Below are 7,562 nucleotides of genomic sequence, written 5' to 3' on the forward strand. Positions count from 1 at the left end.
GAAACTTGGTGTACAAAATTATGTTTGTTAATGCATGGTATGACCATTTGTGTGGCATGGTACTCATTTTTAAATGTACAGTATTCTCTTTCAGTTCTTTGATAAAACATCCTACCTGATTGGGGGCCATGATTTCAGTCTGAATGAAATTGAAAATGGAATCTTGAGAGCAAACAAGAAAGGTGTTATACAACTCTTTGCTCCTTTTGGAAAATCAGACCCAAGACGCTCTTTCAGTCTTATTCAGGTAGGTTGTTTTACGCTTTAGAAGGCTTAAATTTACTTGACCACAATTGAGTCAGTACGTATAACAAGCTTATTTGTTTTGCTTAGTGAGACTGGCCGCTATTGTTATGACTAAGTCGATTAAGTGTAAAGTTCATTGTCACAGTAAATGTATCCTTGAAGTTTACTTGAACATGTAGTTAAAGATAAGAAAACAATAACCATGGTCTTTCAGATCATGTTACTACTGTGATTGTGGTGAGCTTGGCTCTCTAATTTTATAAGAAGTTTTATTAGTGCATGTTGTTGGATGTTTTCTTTCATTTAGAAGTGGACTGATATTTCAGCAGTTATGAAGAGAAACATTCTAATTTTAATCATTATATTTTACAATTTGCAATTACATAATGAATCTTTTAACGTGTTAACCGGTATCTGTCTGCAATTTTTGGTACTGTAATGGTGTCATATGAGATTGAAGATTGAAAATTATGAAAAATAACTAATACTGTATAGGCATATTTACTTTTTCCATAATGTTATCTTAAGCAATAGGTTTAAAGAGCACCAGAATGAAAGTAATAAACTTATGTAACAGTAAGAATACTTCAGTCACTCTGTTATATTCTCAGGTTGATCCAAGGATCCATTTTGCACTGAATTGTGGTGCAAAAAGCTGTCCCCCAATCAAGACTTACAGTGCTGGGGTAAGTCCTTGAGATGTAATCTTACTTTAGTCACGCCAGCATGATCTTGCAAGGAGAAACACTCCTGGTCCAGATGGGAGGGAAGGTGTCATTCCTCTCTGTGACTCCTTTGGAGTTGGTTTTGCATCTCTGTTATCCTGTTATTGTGATTTGCCAAATATCTGATGACTTTTTACTGATTTTGGACCATTTATCTTGCTGGGTCATGTTTCACCAGTGAATGGGTTGAGGGATCTAGGTCATTCATCCTGCTCTTCATGATCACATTCCTGGTGATATTTGCATACCCGAAGGTGTATGTTATCCTTGACTACTAATTTTATGCCTCATGTTTTTGAGGAGTCTGGCACCTTGATTTCTTGCATCTCTGTTGTCTCTTCTCTTCTATGGTTCTTCCGCAGTTCATAGTATGTACTTGTATAGAGAGAGAAGAGAGAGAGAGAGAGAGAGAGAGAGAGAGAGAGAGAGAGAGAGAGAGAGAGAGAGAGAGAGAGAGAGAGAGTTTTTGGGTTGAGAGTTTAAATGTTTTCATATGTTTGATATGATGTGTTCCGTGTTGCTGTGTGATAGTATGTAAGTGCGTATATGTTTTTCTGAAGAGTGAGTGAGTGAGCGATCGAGAGAGAATGAGAAAGATCGTAAGTGGTGGATGGATAATAATGAGTGGTTTGATGGTGGGCGTAAGCATATGGTAGTCTGTTACAGAGAGTCGTGAGGAGTCAGTCAAGAGTTGGAGCGGTCTTTTGGAAGATAGTATTGATGGTCAGTTGTATTGTGGTTTCCTGGAGGAGTTATTCGAGTTGTTGGTATTGTGTGTTGGAAGGTTGCTGTGCTGGTGCTTGAAGGTTGTTGTGCTTGTGTACATTTGGAAGGTTGTGGAGCTTGAGAGTTGTTGAGTGTTGTTGTTGGTGAGCTGTTGTGATTTCTTAGTGTTGCGGTTGGATATGAACTTGTATGGTTGTTGTTTTGATGTTGTTGGTGTTTGTCTGCACAGTGATTTGTTGTGCTGTTGAGTTATTGTATGGTTTTGGTGCTTGTCTGTCTTGGGTAGTGAAATTCAGTGGTTGTTGTGTCTCGTACACTAGCCTATATCCCCGCGGACGGCACAGTGTCTGGCCTTGAAGTCAGTCATTGATGGAGAGTACGAGTGTGAAGTTGTTGTCTCTAGTTTTTGTTGAACCAACTGTCCAGCTTGAAAGTAACGTGAAGGGGAAAGTGTGGCTGAGGGTAATTTTGGCAGCCGGATTGGTTAATTGGGGGGGTCTTGCTCGCTTTTGTTTTTTTAGCTTGTGATTCTGCCACAGGGTAAGTTTGTAAACAAAGATGATTTTAACAATGAAATATTTTTTTTTATAAAAATTCATACTCTCTTAGTGCCCTCCTCTTTTTCTGCACTACATATTTGAGATGGAGGCTGACATGGAAGAATAATATTCTCCTTCCCATTTGGGCCAGTGGGCTGCAAGCTTGGCATCCATAGTGAGTAAATGATAATGTAGGAGAAACTTGTGATACAGTATTGAAATTTGTGCCAGTTGCATATATGTACTAAACTAGAACATTACTTCTTTAGAAAAATAGCATGAAAATACTATGTTGGTTGTAAATTTAAACCTTGTTTTATATTGGTAGTTTGGTTATATAGATAGCAGCCTGTTCTCGATGTGCAAAAATGTTCTTTTCTCTAATAGGGATGTGACTTTTGGCCATTTTTACACTTAGGTACATTTTCTGAGGTAAAATGAGTTATAATGTATACTGTATATTGAATTAGCATGACGATTGTTTCCTACTTATGTGTCAATACAGAAATTTCAGTTAACTTTTAATTTCTTAATATTTAGTTAAAAAGGAAAAAATGATTGAAACAATTTGTAATGGCTTCATGTACATTGCACTTAATATTTTTTAAGTGATGTTTTGGTAGTGATTAGGCTGAAATACAGAATGAAAAAAGGAAATTTTTTTTAATGAAAACATTGATTTTCACAGGAATTTTGTTGAAAATAAACATCATAGCCAACCCCACTTGATGTACCAGACAGTGTATCTTAAGCCCTTAGATTTTTGAGGGATCCATAACTTTTATATGTTTATTTGTAAGTGGTCTAATGATAATTCCCTTTGAATAGCTATAGTACTTGCATGCCTAGGTGATAGAATCAAACTATCCTCCAGCATTCTTCATTTGTAGTATATGAATTTGTCATATGGATAATGTCATTCGACATCATAATATCGAGGGATGGGATTTCAACTGTTTATCATCTCAAAGGATCAGAGTTAATAGACTCGGAATTGACATTACTTCTGAATATTTGTCCTTTCAATATTCAACATACATTAGAAAAGCTAGGGGGAATACTAAATACTAGCAGACTAATTTCCAGATTTTGGCAACCATTATTTCATAGTATGTTGCAACATGTGAAATTATTACATATACCTAAGCATTTCTGCTTTTTTACCAGATTGTTAGTGGTTCTAAGGATTCTTACAAATTACAGAATATCAATGATGAGCTGAGAGTAGCAACAGAAGCATATTTGGAAACAGATGAAGCACTAAAGATTGATGTGGAAAATGGTATCATTTACTTGTCATCACTTTTGCGTTGGTATGCTTCTGACTTTGGAGATTCAGCTGAAGACATCTTACGATGGGTATCCCGTAATGTCACATTTGCAGAGAAAAAAGAAGGTCTAGAAAAGATTTTAGAATCAAAGAAGTGGAAAGTACGTTACCTAACTTATGACTGGTCATCAAATGAAAGGGAATAAGTCTTGAAAACCGTAAGTTGCATGTTGAAAGAAGAGTTTTGAACAGGTAAGCAAAGTCATAATGTATAAGTGAACCTATTAAGTTGATCTGATGTATTTCAATGCACATTCTCATAAATGTTTCAATATAGTAATTTGTTTTTGATTTGGCTGGTTGTATGCACTTTTATAATCAAATTTGATGATGCCTGAGGCATCCAAAGATGCTTGGTGCTCTAGCATCACCTATTTGCCTTGAGCACTGTAACCTGTCTTTTAGGAGTCTGGTATATTTCTATCTTTGGACTAAGTCCCCTTTTTATTTTTCCATCCCATTCTTTTTTTCAATTATCTAGTCCATGGCTTCAGCATTGATGTTATGTTCCTGTCTCAGTGGTCTTCTCATTAAAAGATACTATTTTCTCTAAATTAGATTTGTGGTAATTGTTTATATTTACGTAACATGATCATCAGGTAACAACACTTGAAAGAAAATTCATGCAGAAAAACTCAGCTTTGTAGGAAAAAAATCTTTCTTTGTTGGATGGGTTACAATGTTTTTTTCTAATTACTTTTGACTATTTACAAATGTAAAAGCTCATGCTTTTTTTGTTGGAAGGTGCTTTATTAGAAATGGTAATTATTCAGCTGAGACTCAAAAAGTTTTTTAATTCATTTGCACAGAGATTTTAGCTTTGCTTCAAGAAAAATCTGTATATACATAATTACACAAGTATTTTTATTCTTTGTTGGGGGGAAAAATATTGGATGTATCCATATCATAGTGACATTTGCTTTATGTTAATATATGTATCAAGTATCAAAGTAGTATTCTGAAAAATTGTTGGTGATTAGTTTTCATCTGTGACAAATGCTTACTCTTATCTACAGACTTAATATGTTTGTTACTCAAGAGTGAGAAATAGTCTAATAAGATTCTGAAATATGAAGGCACAAAAGTAGCATTAGCTGTGATCATATAGCTTTAGAATATGCTATTATTATATTCTTCTAATTAAAAAAGTCAAAGGGACCTTCAGAATTGTATCATCTATGCTGCTTTTATAGGCTTGTAAAAATCTACCAGGCAAAAGTTTGGGCTTAGCAAAAAGACTGTAGTGAGTGTATAATATTTATATTTTATATTATCATTGTAGTGAGTGTAAAATATTTATATTATCATTAAGGCAAAGATATTTTGTGGAAAAGGTGGGATATTTTTTGTACATACAGCTTTAATAATTTTATGAACATATTAGATTATATGAAGACCTCTTTATGTACGTACAGTTTTCTTAAGTACTTCAAACTAGGTGCTTGTGTAGTACAGGTAGTTTTATTTATTAATCTACGGTTTCGCACTTATATGTTGAGTACACTTATAATTAATCATTTTATGTTTGCAGAATGCCTTTTTTTTATTCACTTTTGCATAGCTAGCCAAGTAGTGGTGTCCCCCGCTGTAACTCCAAGAAATGTAATTTACAGAATTTCTGTACTGACATGCTCAAGTATAATAATTATTGTGTTTTGTGGCTCAGGTATAAGGTAATGCATGCTTTCTAAGTTTCTGTGTAAGAAGGTAGAATTATTTTTGTACTGAAAGTTTTTTTTATACCTATTTTAGACTATACTTTTATATATTTATATTTATTAGTATATGTACTATATGGTTTGAAATTATCAATTTTATTGTCTTAAGTTTTTCAGGTTTTAACTGCCTGTTTGTTTAAGAACGTTAAATATTGTTGAATTAAGATGTTTATAGATAGTAATACAGTTACACAAAGGACAACAGACAACAGTCTTCTAATAACACCTCAGTTTACTAACAGACTTTTGTACTTATCAGGTGTATTATTACAATTCGTTTTTGCTGTTATCAATTGAGATGTGATACAATTATACAAAGGACAAAGAAATGTCTAGTAACACCTCCATTTAACAGACTTTTGTACTTATCAGGTGAATTATTACAATTCCTTTTTGCTATGTTACCAATTGAGATGTGATAAATGTTTAGATGGAGTTTTTAAATTCAATGTTAAGGGTAAAGTAGTACAGGAATTGTTGATACTGTAAGATATTTATGAAATATTCAAGTTTAGGCAATAATATAGTCTTCATTACTTGTAGACTCTATTTGTTATCAGAAAGCCAGACCTCTCAAGGTGTCTGATAAGTTTGGGTGCTACTGTATAACCATAATGTTGATTTTTGTACAAGAATTAAGATTTCTCCCCTGATTTATGACTTGTTATTTGACATATACATTACCATAACTTTAATAAAAATACTGACCAGCATTTTTATATATGTACAACCTGGAGCATTATCTAAAGAAGGTTGTTATTAAACTAAGTAACAAGTTGCATTTGTATTGTTTTTACATAATAAAAAATTCTTAATTTATGTAACAATTGTCTTTTTATAGAAGATTTAAACATGTTATCTTCTATTTGGTTTAGGACCATAAAAGCAGGCACCATGATGGAGTATCAAAATAATTATTGTATTGAATGCACCCTTTTGCTGGATTTTGGGACTGTCTTGATAGTTGCTTTTGCTGCTTTTCTTACTTTTACCCCTTATGATTGTATGAAGATAATTTGCTGTGAATATATATATTAGTAAAGGGTAGCTTATGAAACCTTTCAAGTCACTGCCAGGTCTTAGGCCAGTCCCTGGGTGTTCAAATTAGTGTCTTTTAATCTGTAAGCTTGATGTTTGTTTGTTGATTACACTTAACAGTGCTACTCTATAATGTTTCATGACTAGTATTCACAGTACTGTGTAATCTCATACTTTGTGTAATCTCATACTTTGTGTAATCTGTCAATTTTTTTTTATGTTAATTGATAGAAGTGTGCTGATGACTTGGAGGACTGATTAATTGATAAAATATACTGTTGACTTAAGAGGATTGATACCATAAACGGTATTTTTGATCCTGTAAGGGAAAGCAATACCAGTTCCAAGCATTCTGTGGTTATTGGGATAAAAGTAACTAAAGTGCCCAAGAAAAATAGTACTTACATTAAGGTTATGAAACTACATATAATTATTCTCAAAATGAAATAACCATATATAAATAATATTTTTTTGAAGTAACAAATTCCTACTTCAGTGTTAATGTAATGGATATGAGCTACTTAAATTCTGAAGCAGATTCATTGTCACATGAAATGCATGTACAGCACTCATATATTTGAATGCATATATAAGTTAATTCCTTAATACTACACTGAGTTGGAGTTAGTTACATCAATATACTCTTAAGCAACAGATGTAATATTGCTTCTCTTGTCCAGCTATAATCAAAGCTACTTTAAGCTACCAAAAATTTTGGACTCACAAATAACTTTATGGCAATAAAGAATACTCTCTGCTGTTACCAAGAATGCAGTAGTCATATTTTATGGTACTGTATGCTTTTATACATTACAAAACATATACGTATTGTAATTAATGTTATTTCAATATTTCATTTTTGAACACATTTAATTAGATGTTGTCATAACAATACTGCATTTTTTAATACATTTCCTTTGAGATAAGACTGTCACCTAAATTTTGCTGAAAGTTAACAAGCTTGTATTTTAACTCTGCAAATAAATGATTACTGTGGTAAGTCAATACAACCTGTGGCATAAGAATTTTTAAAGGATAAAATGTGTGACCTAGATATTCAAGTTTACAAGTCAACTGTCAAGCAGAAACCGAAAACTGAATGAGGTGGTAATATTTACTAATGAAATGCGTATCTTTTACTTCTTACGTCCTCCATGTTCCTTCAACTGTGAATAAAAGTTCCAGATCCAACATTGTAATAAGTCAAAGACTGTGAATCCTCCATCTCTTGCCAACTTCT

The 7,562-nt window shown here is 33.1% G+C and overlaps 1 pseudogene; it reads left to right on the forward strand.

The window, feature by feature from the left end:
- LOC135197313 (uncharacterized) overlaps positions 1-7,216 on the forward strand; it is a 96,352-nt pseudogene extending 89,136 nt beyond the window's left edge.
- Positions 7,217-7,562: the final 346 nt, after the last annotated feature.

This window comes from Macrobrachium nipponense, chromosome 18, assembly GCF_015104395.2.
Source record: "Macrobrachium nipponense isolate FS-2020 chromosome 18, ASM1510439v2, whole genome shotgun sequence".
In the NCBI taxonomy this organism is placed as follows: Eukaryota; Metazoa; Arthropoda; class Malacostraca; order Decapoda; family Palaemonidae; genus Macrobrachium; species Macrobrachium nipponense.